The sequence below is a fragment of the Ambystoma mexicanum genome, chromosome 2q, assembly GCF_040938575.1.
Source record: "Ambystoma mexicanum isolate Mex_15411 chromosome 2q, UKY_AmexF1_1, whole genome shotgun sequence".
NCBI classification, from domain to species: domain Eukaryota; kingdom Metazoa; phylum Chordata; class Amphibia; order Caudata; family Ambystomatidae; genus Ambystoma; species Ambystoma mexicanum.
In genome coordinates, this window is record NC_090924.1 from 290,126,714 (window position 1) to 290,149,929 (window position 23,216).

Genomic DNA, 23,216 nt, shown 5'->3' on the forward strand with positions numbered 1-23,216 from the left:
GTCAAAGTGGCCCCTCACCTGACTTCTGATCAACAAGCGGAGGTGAAAAGTTTGCTGAGGCAGTTTTTACCCCTTGTTTTCACAAACTCCTGGTTTGACACCTTGGTGCAAACTTGACATTGACACAGAGATAGTGTACCTACCAAAAGTAGGGGATACAGAATGTCAGACAAAGTAAGATCTTACATTAAGACAGAGGTCAACAAAATGTTGGATCGTGTGGTGATTGAACCCTCTAGTAGTCCTTGGCCCAGCCCAGTGGTTTTGGTTCCAAAGGCAGGTACCTCTGAGTTAGGGTGCTGCGTGGATTACAGGGCTCGGAATGCTGTCACCACGACAGATGCACACCCCTTGCCTAGACCAGATGAGCTGGTGGATACTTTGGGTGCCTCCAATTATACCAGCACATTTGACCTCACTGCAGGCTATTGGCAAATAGCCCTTGCAGAACATGCCAAGGAGAAGACAGCTTTCCCAATACCAGGGGGTCTTTACCAGTTCATGGTAATGCCCTTTGGGTTGAAGAATGAACCCGCCACTTTCCAGAGGCTTGTGAATTATGCCCTGAATGGGTTGGATGAATTCTGTCTAACATTTCTGGACGATATAGCAGTCTTCAGTGCCACCTGGAAGGACCTTGTGAAACACCTTAGGATTGTGTTGCAGGCTCTTCACAGGGCCCATTTGACCATAAAGACCAGTAAGGGCCAGGTTGGAAAATATTCAGAGGTCTACCTTGGGCATGAAGTAGGTGGAGGGAGGATGCAGCCTCTACCCAGTAAAGTACAAGCAGTACAATACTGGCCTACCCCCACTACACAAACCTTAGTGAGAACCTATTTAGCTGCCCCTCTGACTGCTCTCCCAACTCCTAAGAAACCCAAGATTGTAACTTGGTCTGAAGAATGTGGGAAGGCCTTCAATGTCTTTTATTGTGCAGACAGATGCCTCTGACACTGGGATAGGAGCTGTACTATCACAAGTAGATGAGAAGGGTATGGAACACCCTATTGGTTTCATTAGTCGCCAGTTTAAGGACAGAGAGCTCTGATGGTTCACAGTAGAGAAAGAATGTTTCTCTGTTGTGTGGGCCCTAAGGAAGAATGAAGCCCTACCGCTATGGGACCCACTTCACTGTGTAAACTGACCATAAGCCCTTAAAGTGGCTAATGAACATGAAGGGATAGAATCCAAAGTTGCTCAGGTGGTCCATACGTCTTTAAGGCTTTCTGCCTCAGCACAAGTTTGGCGGTAACCCTTAAAGACAGTGGTAACACTATTACCGCCGCCTTTAAGGGTCCCCCAAATCACGAGTTCAGCAGGATTTACCCCCAGCTCTGAGCTGGGGCAAATATGCTGCGATTTTGCCAATTTTCCACACGATTTCTGCCGCACTAATACCGCTGGGGTAGTAATGCCGAAAATTCCCCATTGGGCCCAATGGGGAATGTGGAATTCCTGTATGGGCCCAATGGGGAATGGGGACTTACCATTCCACCAAACCCGTCATCCGGCGCTAATAGCACTGGGGGTTTAGTGGTAAAGCTAACAGCTCCAGTGGTAATACCGCCGGCAATACCGCCCAACTCATGATGAGGCCCTTTGACTTCACTATTGAGCATAGGCCAGGTGTCCAACATAGCAATGCTGATGTGTTGTCCAGAATGTTTAACCAACCTGAATATGAGACTCATCCAGGGGTGGATTAATTCCCCCTGTGCTTGGTCTGGAAGGGGCGAGTGTTAGGAAAGATTTCCATTTTATGTGTAATTTTCCATCCATTTTTGTACACCCCAACTTTTTGATGCTGTGTAAAACCATAGTCTGACTTTGCAGAGGAGCACAGCCTTCAGCTGCACTTTTGTTATGGGGAAACTGACATGTCCTTAAAGACAGTCAGTACTGTCCTTGCAATGTTGCAACTTTTCTGCAACCTGTTGTAAGTGCACAATGTACCTTACAGTATAGTGCACTTGGATCTTACTGTCATTTCTAAAGGTCCTAGATACTCTTGAAGGATTTCTTAGGAGAAGTGCAGATGTGCCTTGGACAGGGCTGGTGGCAGCTTATCTTTTTCATATATTTGTAACCCTTTCCTGCCAGGTAAACTGCGTTTACTGTGTTTGGCAGAAATAGGGGGCCCGACTCCAAAATGGCCATGCCACAAGATTCTTTGTCCTCTCCTTTGGCCTTCTTGCCCCTTCATCTTCCCTAGGTCGAGCTTACCCGGGACAGTCATTATTTGGGCATGCATTCTCCCACAAAATGAAAAGCTTTTGCCGGCTTCTGCATCCCTTGTGTGTGTGCTGCCAGCATGTGGGTTGGACTGTCTGGTTCCAATACACATCCTTGGTGCCAGAGAGCCTGGTGTGCTGTGTATGTCTGAGACAACTGTGGTCCATGATTGGTCCATGTATGGTGTGCCTGTATGTGAGCAGATCTCCCATTGGGTCCTCTTCGTTTCAGCATGAAGGAGATTCTGGATAAGAGAAGGCTCCAAACATCCAAACCATTTCGATCTCTTGAGTTCTCACTGAACGAAGGATAGGATCCAAGTATACTGAAATTAAGAAGCCGAGTCGAGGAACCGCTGGTGACCCGTTGGAAGGTTTGGCACCCTGAGCCCGCTGTCATCCCGCTGAACCCCTCCGCATCTGATCAAACTAGAAGGTCTGCGAAGATGTTTGACCTAGTCTTGGCAGCCATCAATGCTACCATGATTGGTCTGGCTTGTCCAGAAGGTTACCCATTTCCAAGAAACTAGGCTGGCTGTTATTCACCCAACCAAGGGTGTTACTCAGCTAGGGGCGTTAATAGACGCCCCAAGATCAGCGAGGTGAACGAATGAGCAGAACCTCACAATCGACAACGAGCCTGACTTTACTAAGACCTCCAACCAGTCAGGCCTCCTCAACTTGAGGGAACTCTTTTTTACGATACACCCCTCTGCTATTCTAATAATAGACAGACAGAGGGGTTGATCCCACAAAATCCCACAAAAGAGTGGTGATACCACACATCGCCAAACCAATGCTTTAATGGAAGCACAGAGTGTTGATTAATATCCAGTTACCATCAATAACCACAACATTTACCTAAACTTGTTTATAGAATATCTGAAAGGTTATCTCGATGGGTCATAGAGCATCTGCACCTACAGTGAAGCCAAAACACACCTTAATCGAGAAAAAGGGAATGTTAGTAAAGGGATTAGTAACCCGGGCGGCACAAGGGACACACTTGTGACGGGTTGGTGCACTGGGCTGCAGAGCATTTGTGTGTGCAGATGTGAATTCATTCCACAGAAAAAGGGAGGAGTTAATATGAGTTAATGGTGAAGGCAGGAGAGAGTTCAGCAGATTGTTCAGCAACAGAAAAAGCAGTAATTCGTGTTTGCAGACCAAAGTCAGAGGCTGTTGAAGTGCCAACAACAAGTAGCTTGAGAACCAATGACAGTGTGAATGAATACGGAATGCAAACTCTTACAGTATGTTAGAAGAATGCTCAGGAGTCTGGCGTGACGGTCAGTGTTGGATTTATGCTGTGGTTCCTGGGCGGGGCTTACGCAGAAGCGCAACCTGCAAGAATAGCCGACATGTCACATGACACAAATGCGCTCTGGTTGACAGTTTCCATGGCAACCTCCACCTTTGCCAGAGGGAAATCCTCGCGCCTCTTTTCACCTTATGGAAAGGCTGCAACCACTGTGTTGCACGGCAGAGCTGGACCATTCTCCCATGTGTGACAATGGCCTTCTGCACCTCTGCCCACCAGGTCAGAGTTCAGAAGTCCATCTTAACACGGGGAGGTGCAGGTGGGGAGGGGGGATGTGGAAAGTGCTGTGCTTAGGAATGAAAAACAACAACAAATGGTAGTACAGCCAGCAAGTGACAAGTGCTAAGTTTAAGGCACAGACAAGGGGTGTCTGATAAGTGCAGGGAAAGGGGGGAACTGTAGGATAACAGATACAGACCCAAAGTGCAAGGGTTGCCAGGAGGCAGTGCTGTTGCAAGGCAGGGTGGGAAGTACCTGTGCCCGGAATCAGAGGGTAACCAGGTGCACAATGCCTAAGTAGAGCCAATCAACAGGGGAGTGAAGGAGAGAAGGCTAAAGCAAAGAGGAAGGTCTTGAGGTGCTTCCAGAAACAGAGATGGTTCTCCTAAAGTTTCAGAGTGGCATGGAGGCTATTCCAGAGGAAGGCCCCAGCCGAAAGCATAGATCTACTCCAAGCATGTTTCTTTGAGAAGCGACTGACCCTGAGACAGTTGTAGGTGGAGGAACAATGAGCTCTAGAGGGGCGGTATTTGCGGAGGGAGTGTTGAAGGTATATCAGCACAGGCCCCAGAAAGCCTTTTGGACAATGCAAAGGGTCTTGAATGTAATCCTTGCAGTCACTGGGAGCCAATGAAAACATTTCAGGGCTGGAGAGATATGATCCCAGGGCTTGAGGCCCAGGACAAGTCTCGCAATCCTGTTCTTGATGAATTGCAAAGGGTGAGTAGAATAGAAGCAAGTAGATTTAGAAAGAGGGTATTGCAGTAATCCAACCTAGAGAGAAACGAGGGCTCAAGATACAGTGAGCTTCTGGGGGAAGGAGAGGAAAGACAGAATACCTCTGAGGAGAACGAGTAGGAAGTTAGATTTTTTAGAGACATCAGTTATGTGGGCAGAAAAGGAAAGTGTGGAGTTGAAGATGACCCTGATGTTATTAGCCTCGTAGGTGGGGGTAGAAGGAGGGCCAAGGGAGGCAGGCCAGAGAGTGACAGGAAGGAGGGAGAAGGAGTGCCAATGAGGAGGATCTCAGTCTTACTGGCATTAAGACAGAGTTTGTTGGCGGCACACCACTCCTGAATAACAGAGAGGCAGCCAGATATGGGAGAAGGGGCCGAGGGAAGCCAGAAATTAGTTGAGTGTCACCTACATAGCGCTGAAAATTTGAACAGAGAGAGGCAATGCGATTGGCAAGAGTTGCCAGGTATTGGTTGAAAAAGCAGGGAGAGAGGTTGAACCACTGGGGAACACCACAGGTAGAGAAGGAGATTGAGTAGAATGAGGACAGCAGGGATGTTAGAGTTAAGGTTGGAGATTAGTTCTACACAGATGTTCAGAAGAGCAGTTTCCATGCTTCCAGCTGCTCTAAAGCCAGATTGGTGGTCATAGAGACAACCAACAGAATTGGTGTGGAGGTTAAGCTGTGAGATGGCCAGCTGTTCCCAGGGTTTGCACACAAAAGGTGGGATGGAGATTGGGCGATAGTTTGCCAGGGAAGAAGGGTCAGCCGTGGGGTTCTTGAGAAAAGGGTGCACAAGAGAGTGCTTCAGAGGGGAAGGGAAGGCTCCAGTGGCAAAGGAGTCATTGCAGAAGTCAGCCAGGGCAAGAGAAAGTGTGTTGATGTGGTTCTTGAGGAGCCTTGTCAAGGGAGAAAAGAGGAAAGGAAGAGAAAGAGGGTGGGGGTGTGGCTGCAGGAGGGCCAGAGTTTGCAAATGGAGAAGGGAGAAGAGGGGGGATGAGAGGGCGGACAGGATGTCCTGTGTTTTAGAGATGAAGTTAGGGCTGTGCAAAGGGCCTGAGAGGTGACAGGAGAGGTAGAGACTGCAGCAGGGTTGGCCAGCTCCTTGCAGATTTTGGAGAGTTCGGCCGAGTTGTTATATGGCTCAGGGACATGGGCTTGGATGTGGGCTTTCTTCTTAGTATGGACAGAGAGTCAGTTTTGCCTTTGGAGCAGGCAGCAGGCCAGTTTGTCAGAGGAAGAACAAGAATCCCTCCATTTCCTCTCAGCCCCCCTGCACTTACTTTTAAGGGTAGCTAGGTCATAGTCATACTAGACCATTGTCTCCACAAAGCACTTGCCACACACCCGCCCCCTCTCAATGCAGCCCCCCACGCTGCAGCCTGCCTCATTACAGTTGTGCCCACATTCAACGGTATCTCTCCAACACTGAACAAGCTTCACTTGCTCCTTCTCCATGCCTGGGTTATATTAAAAACTGCATCTAACATCTCTAAAGCAATCTCAAACGAAACACCATCGTACTTGGCGGCTAAATTCCACAGCTCTGGAGGCTCTCACACATCACATAACAAAACTATGGAAAGGTTGGAGTCAAAGTTAGCCCATAAAGAGAAGATTAGAAATCAGTCATTCTCCTTCCACATCCGACCATCTGAAGCTCAATCATGGCGGAGACGTAAAATACTCCCACCATTCTCCAGCTCTGCAAAACACTAAAACATGCCTCTTTCAACAATAGCTGCTGCATGAAAACAGATCCCGCTCTGCCTCCTCCAACATTTCTGCACTACTGTATAGAATGCCTAGTCAAATGCTGGCCCCCTCCTGCTGTAAAGCTCCAAGCTGCTATTGGGGTTTGTCTGCAGTATGAGCAATAAAATAAAATACATTCAAACTGATCTACACCTTCAACATAGTTGGAGAAATATGCCACCATATATTTAAAAATACTATCCACCAAAGCAATTGATGGTTATTTATTTTAAATGGCAATTATAAAAGAGAACACATGTTGCTTTGTTTTATAGTAATACTTATTCCATTGATTTGTCTTAGAATACAAAACAATATTAAAGTACAAAACAACAGATATCAGGAACAGGATACACAAATGATGTGAAGCCAAGGGTTAGTTTACGTATCTCCAATTATTGAAGATCTTTACAACAAATTGTAAACTAGGATCATGTATTATCCCATATCTCTCAGCCTAAAGTTGCCATACATAGAATGCAACACAAAGATAAAGAAAAAAAGGTCACAAGAAAAAAATGAACACAAGTAAAAGAGTACATAAAATGACAATCAAAGGAAAACCATTAGTAGCTTGAAAAAGCTTCATGTTGTTTTCTTCACTATTGGTCTGCGTAATTTGGATGAACTAAAAACTTGCTCTGGTTCTACAACATGAATCCAAGTACTGATGATCTGATGAATAAATGATCCATTTTTACTTCATGAATTCAACTTAACAACTACGTTGTATTGCCTTTTTCTTTATTTCCGGTTACATTGCTTATGTTGTGTGATTATCATTTGTTGCTCACTATCTGAATAATTCATCTTTTATAACAGGCTTAATTCCAGACTCTAAGCGCAGGACAGAGATTCAAATCTGTATCCATCTGTGTTGTTTTGCTTCCAAGTCAACTGTATTGTGCCTGATTTATCCCCCTGACCTTAATTATCTTTTATTTGTTAGGCTATATGCACTCCAAAATTGCTTTTTTAATATGTATATTTATGTCACTTGGGATTTACTAACCACACTTCTTAGTTTATTTGCCCTAAAAAAAAATTCTGAACTTCAAACACATGTTCACCTTTTTTTAACATAGCTCAGTGTTATTAAGGCACTTCACAGGATATTATCAAGTACAAAATGTGCACCCGGCATTGCAAAGGAACAAATGTTCATAATAATAAATGTAATATTACCAACAATACAAAGAAAGAAATGCTAGCAACCAGCGAATAGAAATGACTAAATAAGATATAGGTATAGAGCACCGAATAGAGTGCCATAAAGCACTAAAGCAGATTACTGAACATTCTTAACTAAGTGGCATGTATTTACATTGATGCCTTTGCACCGTTTTGAATTTGCATCAGTGCATTTACATCAGTTTTGCTCGTTTTTAGGGGAACCTGCAAAACAGATAAAAAAGGGCAAGAGATTTAGGAAATAAATGTAAAGGCACATTTATATACGTTTTGCTCGTTTTTCAGGGAACAGGCAAAGCATATAAAAGAGGTTAAGGGAGATATCAAAGCAAGCATTGGAACAAGATTAGGTATGGCTTTTGTATAGGTTTTAGTATGTGTTTATAGATGGATAGAAAGTAAGATGAATCAGTTTGATTCTCTTTATGGAGGATGCATGGATGGGTTGATGAGCATAATTGTTTATATGGATGGTGGATGTCATTGTGTCAGCTTTACCTACAGAAAACAACTCTCGCTCCAATCTCTCACATGCTGCATTGCATGGTGTTTGTTGTCAGGAAAAGAGAAAGAGGCAATCAACGAAACAGGCCACCCCGATATTGCAGCCCTGTAAAATAGCTGAACATACAGGGGTGGCTTACCATCCATGCCCCAGAGACAAAATGCAATTAGCAAAACACTTTCTGAAGTCCAGGAGATCTGGTCAAGGTTGAGCAGTACTCTGAAAGGCTGCTGGTGGGTTTCCTTCTGCAGCATTTAAAGGAGACTAACAGCTGGACAATCCGGAAGAGGCAAAGGGGAAGGTACAAGAACATGATGGAGGGGTGTGATTGTGCAGTAGAATAGGTTGCTGTTTTTGATAATTGATGAGGTGAAGTTGTGTTTATATATGGGTATGAATGGCTGTTTGAGCAAGATTGGATGGATGTTAATGAATGTTGTTTTTAGGTGGATGGAGGCCTGAGTGCAAATAAATTCATGGCTATTATTGATGAATGGATTTGAATGTGTGGTTGATGCATGTGATTAGAATGATTGGTGGAAGGGTGAAATAGGATTGATGCAAGCAATTGAGTGGATGCTACTAAAGCTCTCGCTAACAAGAGCAATGAAGGATTGGAAAAGCCAATAGTTTTGACAGTTGTACATTGCATTTCTACAGTTTATACCTCAGCTTTGTAAATCCCTTTAATACATAAACGCCTCCTTTCATTAGAAACAAATATGTGGGAAACGAACAGTAGAGACATCAAAAGCATCATCTCTTTTTCATGTATGTGATGGGATTTTTTTTATGTTCTTCATTTTTTCTCAATTTCCCTCACTGTTCAGCAGTCCACATAGAAATGTCCTCCTGACACAGAATGCGTTTACGGGGACTTTAGTGGGAAAGGTGTTTTTTAACGATCACAATGTTTTTATTTTGTGTTTGAAATGGTACATTTGTCAACCCTTCTCTCGGATCTTTCATTGAACTCCATTCTAAAGTAAAACGATGTCTGTGTGAAGCAAGAAATGCGACATGCAAGTAGAGAGTGTCAGGAAGAAAGAGATCCGGAATAAAGCAACAGAGTAAAAAGAGAAAGCCATTCTGAAAGAGATGGCAGAGCAGTTAGAAGGAAGTCCTCAAAAAAGCACAATCAGTCCATAGCTAGAGAGAGTGCATAACAAATGAGGGACAGTTGAGGAGACTGTTTTAGAGCTCACAGCAGAAATCAGGATGGCCCATTTTTCAAACAATGTAATGCATCAGATTCTCCCAAAAGATTGCTCCGTAGGCCACTAAATGGTGTACCCATTAAAATGCATCCCTGAGTGATGTTCTCCCTTTGGTATACTTACTTGGAGTGAACCTGACCAACATGTTTAGGACATGTGATGCTGATGCTGCACAGATGGGGAAAGACATGCTTTCTAATATGTGCGGTGATCCACACATAGTTGGATTTAAAGGTCATATTGATTCCAGGATTCTTTTATGAACCTGACTTTCAGAGTTATGAAGGATGTTTTTCATCTGCATTTGACAAAGAGGAGGATTCACAGCAAATACAACAAGAACGGAACACTGTACACAAGTTCAAGGACGCTTTGCTGAAGCACTTACAACATCAATTGGAGAAAAACTAGAAGCATCAGGAAGAACAGACAGCTGCCCACATTTGCCAAACTAGACCAGGAATAACAAGCTCAAAATGACTAATGCCATCAATGGGAAGAACTTTACTGACACCTTTTGAATGCTTTGTGAGCAATGTGGGTACAGGTTAGAAGGACGACAATATCTGAGTGTCAGGGGCAGACCAAAAGATGTCAGGGGCAGACCAAAAGCAAAACAAACAATGCAAACAAAACACGTGACCAATGCTAAGGGAGGTAAATATGTATGTGCTTTTGCACCATGGGTCATGTATAAAAAGTAAGCACACAGCAAAATCAGTTAAGAGAGGCGTGCTGCCTTACAACAGACTGCTTTGTCCTCTTTGTAGGCTAAAAGCACATCGCGACTACATGCCCATCATGCTTTGCGCATGGGCAACCAACCAGGAGACAGATCGGCCATGGCGCGTGTCATCGCGCATGCGTGAACACCCAAGCATGGGGCTTGTGCTCGAGGATCCCGAGGAGGAGGACGTGTTGGGAGCAGCTCTGGCAAAAAGCATGCGCGAGGGGCCCCGCCCCACCTGATCAAGAATCTGGCCCCTCGCCAGCCTACAGATAAGTTTGGGACGTGCTCTGTAGGGAGTGGGGAAGCGCTACGCAGAGATCTAGGAAGTACTGCAGAGTGAGCTGGGGGAGCGCAGGGGCACATTTGTCTCAGCCCGTACCGATCACCCCTGCACCGGGACCACAAGATAAGTAGCCTCACTGGGGGCACCATATTTCCACGTTCGTTCTGCCTGCCTCCATGCTCCGGAGGACATTAATCCAGGGGTCGACCAGGCGTAATAATGTGTGTAGCGACCATTAGAGGAACGTAACTCAGAGACCGCAGAAGCAAGGGGAAAACCCGATACCGCAAGCCACACGCAGCAAAGTTCACATTGGCATTAGTGAACAACTTGTTTACTAGAAACAAGTACAATGCAAAAACAGTTCGTGGAAAGCCACGTTATTAACCCTCCAGGAGTGTGAATGAATGTGTGAATGCAGCATGAAGTGTGAATGACCGTGTGAGTACACAACAAGGAATAACACAATATTCTTTCTTTGTAGCTTGAACCCTGCCTGCACAACCTTCAAGACGCTGCACTAGACTAACAGCTCGGGACTGGTGACACAAGGACCACGTTATCGGACTGGACAATTAACAGAGCTAAGTGTTGCATGCATGGCTAGTCTGTGTCAGTGAATTACCACTGCCACTGCATATTGTGATTGTATAACGTGTTTAGGCCTACGTCTATGTGATTTTAACATAGTGATTTGGTTTCCTGGAGGGGACACCTTGCCAACCCTCGAACAGTGCAAAAACTGTCATATTTGGCATAAGATGAAGGTGTTCAACAATTGAACCTTTCGCAATCTCCCCAGACCTGCCCACAACCTACACCTAACCCTTTTTCTGGTTTCCCTAACTACCCTTACCCATCCAACCAACAAGACCCTAACCCTCTTTCCCTGCTCTGGTCGCGAATGCCTGCATAAGCCTTGACTTACAGGTATCAAGACCAGTGTGGGGGTGGTTGGTTAAATCCACCCCTGCACCAGGGATCAGTGTGCCCTTGACAAGGAGACTCAAGTATCCTGGTTAAAGACAGGTAATTGACAGGAAGAGACAAAGCATCATCAGCCATACAGATGAGTGATGTATATTCACTGGACATTTCACCCATTGAGAGGGATAATGACTCAGTACAGTACAGTATGAAGCTGGTCAGATAGTATAGCGAGATGAACACTCACCCCTGATATCTGAGTGAAGCCTGCTGTGGTAGGGTCAGAACACGGCATGGTCAACTCAGCCTTTCATCCTTGTGAGGACCATACATTGAGAACCACTCTATTGGATAATAATGTCATCTGTTATCTTAGGGCTCTGAGACCCATGGGTGTTTAGCGGTGTATGAGAAATAAATCAATATATATTGGTACAGCAGCAGTCTATCTGTCCAAAGACACTTGAGGGAGCTGCCACTGAATGACTAAGGTGCTCCTCACCGGCGTACAGTCCAAGAGAGTTTTGCATGTGTCCGGATCTATTTTCTTTACTGCAGGAGAAGCCTCACAGTGCAGCATGTTCAACAATTGAGATTTATTTTAGAAAAATGAGGAGTCAATTAATTATGGGAGACTGTGGAAGGACATCTACCAATATCCAATGCACCACCAGGGGTGATGATGAGGATGATGATTTGTTCCTGGTACATGTCTAACACCAAAAGGTGGATTAGTATGTTTCGTGGTGCGTGTGGTTGGTAAACTGATAACTGCAGTAGTCATTGAGAGGACCTGATGAGTTGATGACTTACAAATGGCATTGCCTATTATTTAAGTCATGTTTGGAAAATGTTCACTGCAATGTCACGGGGTGAAGCCAACGATATCTGCAGAAATGTTTGCAAGAAAAATACCGAATGGAAAAATCACTGCATCTTTATGGCAATATTTTGGGACATTCTTTTTTTAAATATAGGTGTGGGGTGGTGGAAGGGGAATCGTTAATGTGGGGACTGAGGAGGTGGGGTCTCCACCACCATTATAAAAAGGTGGGGGTCTCATATACTCTTCCAGGATTCCTCCATCCCTTAGGGTTCTTGGGTTTTCTGACAGGACAAAGTCACCCCTTAATGGTCTCAGTTCCTGTCACAGTGTGCAGCCACGGCCTATGGTTCTATGGTTCTAAGGTTCTCTCAGAGGGTGCAACCACCCCATAATATTCTCTGGTTCAATCACAGCACACAGGCACGCACTAAAGTTATTAGGTAGTTTTATAGTGCACAGACACCCATTCATCTTTTTAGGTTCTTTCCCAGTGTGCAGCTACCCACTAAAACTCAGAATCTCTCCAATAGATTATTTCCTGGAGTTCATTAGCTCTCGTGCAGACCCCTGCTACTCTCACAGGTGTGAGTCTCCCTGTGAGGCATATTCCTCCACCATGATTCACCCATTCTTTTTCCCAGCACCATACCATAAAAAGGCCAGACATAAAAGCAATATTTTCATGCATGCAACATTTTGAAGCCCAGAGGGTCATGCCTAAAGGAAGGTGCTGCTAGTTGTGCACTGCCGCAATCTGCTTGTTAGGGAGGCACAAGCATCAGGGTCTTGCCACTCGTCACAGTTACCAGTGCCACGCCAGCAAATTGGCAAATAGTATGGGAGTGCAGGCTTTGTCAGCCAGTTTTCAAGCCAGCTGAGCATGGTTAGGTGAATGTGGTTCCTCATGGTTATCAACCACATGGTACGGTCTTTCCCCTTTATCTTGTGGACCCTCTTCATGCTCTTCGCACACACCTCCACCATGTTGCTGTCAGTACTCCCACCCTCTTTGATCCTGTCTTCCCTGGTGGCAGGGTAAAGTAGTTCTGCACTAGGGAAAGTGTGAGCTGCGTAGGAGAGACTCTCACTCCCCAACAGGGCTCCTTCTGGGCTTTCCCACTCTGATACAGGAGAAACAGTAATATTCTCCTCATAAATTACCCATCCTGCTCCTTTCTCATCCTACTTCACTAGTTCTAGTACTTGCTGCTGCATGTCTAGAGACTGCTACTCCTCATTAGCTTCCCCCTGAATGACAGCTGGCTAGTCCTCTGCACTCTTAACCTGATGGATGGAGACCACTGAATCCTTAAGGCCTGCAACCCAGACAGGAGACCCACAATTCTCTTTAGTGTTTGTTGCAGCTTTCCCTTGTTCCCACTTGAGGAAAATTCTTTCCTGCTTTTCAAATGGTCCTGCCTCCATGGCGGTATCAACTAGTGGCACGGGGCCTCATTACGACCCAGGCCTTAAGTTACCGCCTGGGCCGTGACTTTACCACCATGGCGTAAACTACGTTTACGCCATGGTGGCTGGCGGACTTACCGCCCCATTCCGAGTTTGGCGGGGCGGTAAGTCCCCAATCCCCATTTACCCTTCCCCATTCCCATTTTTGCCCCATAGGGCATAATGGGAGTGGGGAAGGCGTTAATTACGCCACCGTAAATTACGGTGCCGTAATTAACTCCATGGTCCCTTAGCGCCATGGATTTTAACACCTGCTAAAAGCAGGTGTTAAATCCGCCATGGCGCTAAGGGACCTCGTACTCAGGCGGTAAGGGTCGGCGCTATTTACGGCGCCGTAAACCCCTTACCGCCTGAGTTGTAATTGCTCTGCATCTGTGGGGTGTCCACAAGAGGCTCTGTCCCCCATGTCTTCATGCCACCAGTCTGGGACCTATTGTTATGGACCTGCCTCCTCAACCATTCCATCTCCCGAGGCCACCTCCAATACCTCTGGCTTCCTTGCCAAATCAGCGGACCTGCCATGCTGCGTGGCCAAGGCCTGTCAACCAGCACCAATTAACAGAACAAGATTTCCACCCTTCTCATCTGTCATGGATAATCATCCACTACTTTGAGGAGAAACGTTGCACCCCCATCTCCTTTCCTCACAGTTTCTTTTCATATCCCTCACAGCTTCACAGCTTCAACTTAGATAACTCTATCCTCAGTTCTACCAGCATTACGGGCCCATTGTATACTGCCCTCCTTTTCTGTTGTCTAGCACTCTCACGAGCTAGGATTGTATTATATTAAACACAAATACAATACAATACCATACAATGCAAAAGCGTGTCATATGGATGGAAGATGGGTGGGTTGATGAACGTGATTGTTTAGATGGATGCTGAATTGTTAATCTGTGAATAGATGTGATTGGGTGGGTGTGGGTGTAAAGTCTTGCAAATGATAGCACCATCAGGTGTTACTTAGGGTGGGTGGTCATAATTTCGAAAAAAAATTGTCGACAGACAAAAATGTCGACAAAAAAATGTCGAAAAAAAAATGGCGACTTTCGTTTTTTTTAATTATATATTTATTTTAGTGGTTCGGGAGTTAAAAAAAAGGGAAAAATTAAACAAAAAAATAAAAGGGGGTTGGGGGGGAACCCCCCCATTTTAAAAAAAAATGCATTGAAAAAAAAGTCGACATTTTTTTTTTCGACATCTTTTTTTCGATATTTTGACTTTCGACATTTTTGTTGTCGAAATTATCACTGTAAACCGTTACTTAGTGCTGGGCATGTTGGAACTGGCAGGTGGTACTGGTATAAGTCACAGAGTTGTTGTTTGCATGTAGTGTAAGCCGGACAGAGCTGGTGAGGGATGGCGGAGTCGCACAGGGAGGTAAAGGTGATATGTTTCAAATGGTTAGGTGTTTAGTGAGGTGTTTGGTGTGGTGTGTGTGAGGGAGAACAGGGGTTGGGTTTGGGGCATGTTGCTGGGGTGTGCAATGAGTACAATGGGTTAACAAACCACACAATGTTCAATTGGTTCTTTAAAGAAATTACAATGAATGGCAACTCACAAACAGTGCACATGAGCAATGCACATGTTAATGCTGCCCATGTCCAACCAATACTGTATGCCACCAATGCCTTTGTAACGCATTTTCATGATGGTGCCCAATGTATTATGTAGGCAAGCATGGCCACTGTAAACCACATGTTAACGAAGGCTGTTTGCACATCTGTTAGTATTATTGTCCTTTTAAGCCCTCGTTCATGTTGCCTGGGCCAAACATAATACAGTACTATCACAATAAATACTTTCAGGATTGTTTTTTGGTACAACCAAAAAAGGTGATGGGTGGAAGGTTGTTTTAATTAATCTAAACTACTGGCAGTGCTTTGGGCCACCTTCCATATCCACGTTTGTGAGCCCGTCTGCACCATTGCAAAAGGGATCCAGTCATATGCAAATCAGTCAGGTATTGCCACCAATATTAGCAGCCCAGCCCAAACTGCTGGGCCAGGTCCCCTCTGCACAGCAGCTCAAGAAACCTCAGACATGTTTGGGTCTTGTTGGGCCTCCTCAGTGAGGTGCAACTTGGTTCCCTATGTTGCAGTCTGATTTGCATATTGTCTTTCCCCTTTTGTAATGGTTTGGCAGTCAAATAAAAATGGTTTGTGGGGTTGCCCAGAGCAATGCAAGAGGTTAGGAGTAATTTCAAATCTTACAGCCATCACATCTTTTGTTCTGTGTAAGTCACCCAGTGTGGGACGGGTATGCCCAGACGTGGGCCCCGTGACTGCTAGAACTAGAGACCCATGCTATGCCTCTCTGATGAGGCTAAACAAGGCCGAAACATGTTTGGGATGCTTGTAGTCTCATGCAGAAGGGATGTGACCAAGCAGGTTGGGCTGGACTACCCTGTTTGGGTGTGGAACCAAGACTGATTTGCACATGGTCTTTCCCCTTTTGTAATGGCTTGGCAGGCAAAGAACAATTGTGTAGAGGTTTGCCCAGAGCAATGCCACAGTTTAGGAATCATACCAAACCTTACAGCCATCACCTCTTTTGTTTTGGGTAACCAGCCCTGAGTGGGACGAGTATACCCAGACATGGGTACCATGGCTGCTGGGCCTAGAGACCCAAGCTACTCCTCACTAATGAGGCCCAACAAGGTTGAAACATGTTTGGCGATGGTTGTGGTCTCGTACAGAAGGGATGTGACCAAGCAGTTTCGGCTGGACTTCCTCTTTTCGTGGTGGGATAAAGTCTGATTGGCATATGGTCTTTCCCCTTTTGTAATGGCTTGGCAGGTGAAGAACAATGGTTTGGAGGGTTGCCCAGAACAATGCCAGAGGTTAGGATTAATTCTAGACCTTCCAGCCATCACCTCTTTTGATTTGTGTAAGTCACCCCGAGTGGGACGGCTATGCGCAGATGTGGGTTTCATGCCTGCTGGGCCTAGAGACCTAAGCTACTCCTCATTGATGAGGCCCAACAAGGCAGAAACATATTTGGGATGTTTGTGGTCTTATTCTGCATGTGTGACCAAGCAGTTCGGGCTGGACAGTCTCTTTTGGGCATGGGACCAGCCTGATTTACAGATTGTCTTTCCCCTTTTGTAATAGGTTGGCAGGCAAAGAACGATAGTTTGGAGGGTTGCCCAGAGCAATGCAGTTAGGATGAATTCCAAACCTTCCAGCCATCACCTCTTTTGTTTTGTGTAAGTTACCCCGAGTTGGACGAGTACGCCCAGACGTGGGTCCCGTGTCTGTTTGGTCTAGAGACCCAAGCTACTACTCACTGATGAGGCCCAACAATGCTAGAACATGCTTGGGGATGCGTGTGGTCTCATGCAGAAGGGATGTGACCAAACAGTTCGGGCTGGACTGCCTCTTTTGGGGGTGGGACCAAGACTGTTCTGCATATGGTCTTTCCCCTTTTGTAATGGTTTGGCAGGCGAAGAACGACGGTTTGGAGGGTTGCCCAGAGCAATGCCAGCGGTTAGTATTAATTCCAAACCTTCCAGCCACAAGAACATTTTATAACATTTTCCTGATGCATATGCCCAACAGCATATGCTATCATTGTGATGTTAAAACACTTTTATGATGCTGCATAAACCCAATGAGTAATGATTGCCTCATCTGATGTGGAAGAAAATCAGAAGTGTGATTCAAAGCTTGAGGCTAGTTCAATAAATGTTTCATTGCAGCGTTGCAGAGGGAATAAAGAACAGACAAACATGACAATCCCCAATCATGATCCTGAGTAACCCTGTCCCCATTACCGCATTTTATATAGACACTGAATGCATTAAAATCACTGAGTTAGGAAAATAAATGTTTAACTTCATGAAGGAGGTTTTCATACTCTCCCATTAACATAGTGATCTTTTTTAAGAAAGTTGTTGAGCAATCTCCCAGGTGGCGGGAAGGACATCAAATTCCCATTCCTGTCCCATCGGACTCCATGGAGGGAATTGCTAGTATTACAGGCCTGGCTACACCTGTGCCAGTAATATCGGCAGTTTCATGCCATTGAGGGCCTGATTTACCACCAGAAAGGGACAGATGGGGTTGTAACAGTCGATGATATTGTGGAGCTCTGCCTGAAATTTAGCAGGGTCTTTACACATTTGTGTATTCCTGTGCACACTAGTGAATTGATCAGTGTATCTCCATGGTGCATGCATAGTCACTAATGCCATCCCTGCCACAGGTAACTGTCTCAAAAGATATGCTGCTGTGCAATTTGAGGGGGTAAATTAGGAATCCCTTCAAAGGTTTCCAAAGCATTAGATGCAAATAAAGTGCCAAAGATATTAGAAATCTGCCATCTATCGTGCACTGCATTAAAAGCTGAAATCAAACATGATGTGGGGCCCCCTAGGGATCGAATAGGTGTAGATTGACAATATGCTGGCGGTTCGCTGAGGGATTTCTCTAGGCTGTGGAGTGGATCTGCTCATTGGATGGAGATGGCAGAATAGATGCAGCAGCTGGAGTTTGGTCAGGCGCCTCATCAGGTTCAGGATTCAATTTAGCAGGATAACGATTCTAAAAAAGTAATCTGGCGTTGTTTTGGTGGACAGTTTCCTCTGGAGTTCTGAATACAGTCTGCTGCAATCTTTTTTGTTTTTAGGAATGGCCAGAGGAGCATGCTCCTATTTCAATTATATTAATTGTTCTTGAAGTTTCTCAAGCGCATCTTTTAGAGCTTTGCTCTTCGACTCAGAACATCTTTTTGTGTTTTCTGCGCACCAACAAAGAAGGAATTCCACTGTTGTTGGTGCAAGTTCCATTGCCAGCTCTATAGGGTACCCAGTAGATATATAATTTGATCAAGATTAAAAGTATCTTCCTCCAGCAATTGCTTAGCAAGGTCACTATGTGTAAAATAGCGCCATTTATTTAGAAAACTTGCAAGTATTTGTAGAAAAATGTATGTACATACAATAACCTGGATTTCACTAAAGGGAAGTGGCACTAGCTTCGATCTACCAGATCCCCTTTTCAAAGATGTAAAACAAGGATTGGCTTATGAGAAAATCAGTGCCTCTCCTTTGCAATGGCCTGCGCTATTTCTTCAAGACACCACAAACCTGGCATCGCTCTTTCACTGCTTTGTTAGAACACCTAACCCAATGAGGTTAGCAAAAGATTATATGACGTCCTTAATTAGGTTTTCACTCTTTATAAGTAACACAGTCATCCTTTATGTGAAAGCGGTCAAGCACCAGACTCTCTTTCCCAACTCACTCCCTATACCGCCTAAAGATACCAACACAGGTGTGCGCTCACTTCCCCTTTAAACGTGTACACTCTTATAAACATTACCTTTGAAGCTCACACTGGAGTAATAATTGGTTGGGTGTGTGAAGAATCATAAACAAAGGCTCAGGCTTCATTTAGCAAGTGTGAGAAAAATATTGCCTCTGTGTGCAAACATGGAACTCCATCTTGTTAGCAAACATATGTGTAATTCAAAATGGAGTCTATCTTACAGTATCATGATGAACGGGGAATATAAGGGCCAGTCTTCTTAAATCAGTATATTTCGTTTTTTATCTGAATTCACTTGCACATACATTACAACTTACCTTATTTTGGCTCCCCATTTCACCGATCTATATTTTTCTTCCATACTCAGTACAGTTTTAATACATTTCGCAAATTGGCAAATTATCCTAGAACATCTAATACATTAGATGTCTGAATTTTTTCATATGCATGCACCCAACGCGCTATTTCTACCCCAAAACAGAGCCAACTAGAATCCATCCTAGGCCCTCTGTAGTTGATCTCTACCTGGGGCTCTCCGAGACAAACTGCAGTACGAATGCCCACAGAAAATGCAACTGAAATCTGCATCAAGCAGTGATTCCCTTAGACACAGTCTCAATTAACCTTGGGTCATGCCTCCTTTATGACGGCTCAGCAAGATTACCCATGCTGCAGTCTGAGGCTGCCTCAATGTAATCATTTTGACTGGAGAGGACATCAGACTGAGGCACCAAGGAGGAAGCTCAGGCTGTTGGTGTCGTATTTGCTGTTCTCTGCTTCCAGTCTTCTGATAGGAAATGCTGGTCAAACTCAATAATTTCATGGACATTCATTAGACTAAATGATTGATGTATGCAATCACAGCCATAGACTACATAACTTATGGATCAAATGAGGGTTGAACCCATAAAAGGAGGGTCACTTGAGAGGTAGGAATCTTGCATTCCCTTAAACAAATTGCATTTCCTCTCATTCAATAATCATAGAGGTCCCCACTGTGCTGACACTGTAACTAGAGCATGACAGGGTACAGAAACGCGTCTCAATGGGTAGAAGGGGATGTGGAGGACATCTGCACAGCTAGGGTAGAATACACCATTTCGCTCAAGACACAGCTGCAATGTTTGAACATCTTGCCACAGCACTTTGGCAAGGAGAAGCACACGTTCTAATATTCTGTGACCACAAACTGGTAGGATCTTTCACAGTTCAAAAATATAATTGTCCTAGTGATGACAGAACAGGAAATCACATCACACACATTGTGACCCATATGGCATCACAGGAAGCGGCATTGAAGATGGAAACAATTTCAATCAATAACAATTAGCTACCAAAGTAGACAAAGGATTACTGTAGTTATCAACCATATTTTAACTAGGATAACCATCATGATAATGACTGCAGACCATATATAGCATGTCATATTGCATGTCCTGATATTGCATGACATGATATCATGTCATAATATTACAGGGATGCAAGCAGCAGAACAAACAGAGGACAGTACAGTTGCATGTTGCCTGTTGGTGCCACCCTACCACTACTCACACACCAGGTACAGTCCTCATTTGCTAAATACAGTCTCGCATACACAGTAATGGGAGGTTTTGTCACAGTAGAATGTGTCTTATTCAAATTTATTGAATTATTTTGGCTGAATTTCCCCACATATATATTTGTGGGGGTGGGTAATCATGATCATATATATAGGGGGTGATTGGGGAGGGGTCCTGTGTTGGGTCTCCCCCTGCATTTATCTGCCGCCAAATTGAGTACAAGAAAAAAAATAAAATTCTACAAATTCGTATTCAACCAAAATAACTCGACAAAATCCCTCTCGAAGCACATTTACAGATGCTGCCATAGTATGCTGGATGTAACCTTCTTCACTGGGTTCCAACCAGCTTATGCATTCATGTTTTAGATCTGCCAGGATTCGACTCTGTGGCCAGCATGTGAATGAACCCGTTGGTTCTTGGGCTGGTGCTTGCTCTGACTCACGTCCTCTCTTGCACAGTGTTCCACAAGGGTCTGTTATTGGCCCATTTCTTTTTGCTCTTTATACCTCTACCCTGGCTAATATTATTTCCTGCTTTGGGTTGTCTCATCATTTCTATGCTGATGATACCCAGCTGTTTGTATCTTGTTCCTCCTTTACTTCTTTTATACACACTCATCTTTTTGCCTGTCTCTCTGCTATTAAAGTCTGGATGTTGGACCACTTTCTTGTCCTTAATCCATCCAAGACAGAAGTCCTCTTTTTTCCTGCTTCTATTCCATTGTCTGTGTCTCCTCATTTCATTCTTGTTTTCCTTCTCATCTGTCTTTTTCTTCAACTGCCAGTAATCTTGGCCTTCATCTAGACAACAATCTTTCATTTGCTCATCACATCTTGATCATATCCCGTTCTTGTCGTTTTTCATCTTTTTAATATGCAGAAAGCTAGGCCTTTTCTTACTTTTCTTACTTTCAGTGCCACTAAGCTTTTAATCTCTTCTTGAATTTGTTCTTGACTATTCTACTGCTCTGTACCCCGCTTTGGTCTTCCTGTATCTCACCTTGCTCCTCTTAGATCTTTTTTTAATTCCTTCATTCGTTTTTTGTATTCTTTACTTATTTGTGACTCTATTTTTCCCTCTTTGGCCTCTCTTCATTGGCTCCTTTTCATTCTCAACTTAAAGTCAATTTTCATTGTATAGAATTTAAATCTCTTTATGGACTTGCTCCTAGCAATCTTACTTCTCTGGTTTCTCATTATGTTCGTACTCATACTCCTTTCCTCTCTTTTTCTTTATTGGCTCCTTTTTACTGGAATGCTCTTCCTCTCTCTCTGCGATCTATTCATTCTTATCTTATTTTCTGTGCTGCTCTAACAACTTTTTCATTGCAATCCATATTGTAAACTGTATGTTTATTGTATTAACCTTTTCACTCTAATTGTACTGTAATTGGTTTTACATAAATACAGAAAACAAACTACCATAGCAGTTATGTGCTGTGTGCAGTTCTCATTTAAGCATTTGTGACAAGAACGTTTTAACAATCTCACTTGGGGGTGGGGAGTGGGGCAGTGACTGCACTCACTTTTATAATTTATCTAATTTTATTCTTGTGATTTTTTAAATTTCTAATGGATTGCGATCCAGCAAAGATCGGCACAGAGGCACAAAGAAAAGGTGTTAATGTTTCTGGGTGGAGGAGAGCTTTGCAAGTGAGATGCACCATGGGAAATGTGATTCTTCTGACTTGGGGGACATCCCTAAAAATGTGAATTTCACCTTGCAGCCTTATTGGTTGCATTAATTGTTTGGCAATACAGGATTACATCTTATAACCGCTGGCTGCTCCTGTCATTCAAATTGCAAAATGTTAAATACGTGTATTGGCTCTGTAATCCAATTTGAAGATATATGTAACCTGTTTGGTGAACTTCAGTCTAACATCACAGTGTTAACTGTATTCCTTGGATGTATTGCATCCAGTGTGAGGTGATCTGTTGGCTGTTTTGAGAACTGCATCATAAAACATCTCTTTAATCAGTTGTGTAGCACCATCTTCCCTGCACATTCCTATGACAGGTTGGGCATATGTGGTCATTTAAATTCACAGCTAATTAAACATATAGCCTTAATTGTGAGAACATCTGTTGGTTGTTTGGTGAACAGCAGTCTATATCACAATTGTATTTGCATTCTGGGCTCTATGTTATCTACTGGGGGGACATATGTTGGCTGCTTGGTGAATAGCAGCCGTCGACTGCCATTTAATCTGAGGGTGCAACTTCACCGTTTCTGCACAATCCATCTGCATTACACTCACCTATAAGACATGTGGGGGCATGCTAAAATGGATCCCATGAACAATATTACACAATTTAATGTTATGTATTGGGAAACTGGGTATTTTATTTTATTTTTGTATTTATTTAAGTGAAATATACTTCGATGTGCATGCAGCACAGAAAACAAAACATGATTTTAATTGCATAATTCAGCACATCTGTTTTCAATAAAGAGCTGTCAAAGAACCATTCTGCAAATCTCCCCCAGTTTAAACAGCTCCACTGGGCCTTACAAAATGGCTGTTCTCATAACAGGGCTTGACGCAGTATTGATGCAGCTGCTGACTGACACCGGCCACCTCTTTAAGCTTGATTGCTCTGACAACAATCGAGCACAGCTCACACCACTCACACCTAAAAAGAGTCGGAAGAATACCCCGGCTTGTTACTGTGCTATTGCTTTACTGGATGTCTGATGTAAAGTGTTTGGGAAATGGCTTCTGCAGAAAGTTGAAGAAGGTGCATGTTCAAATAATCTCAGAGCACTAGACAAGACATAATGTGCCCCATAGGCTAGCACTAATTGCACACATTTGAAAATCACAAACCATTGTTTGTCTTTAATTAGTCCTTCCTGGGACGACCTTTGATTTTATCCGGTTATCCTTCTTTTAGTATAACAGGTTCCATTTAGAGGCTAATAGTCTTCAGTGTGCATACTCTTTTGGAATGATCATCAAACCCTCAAT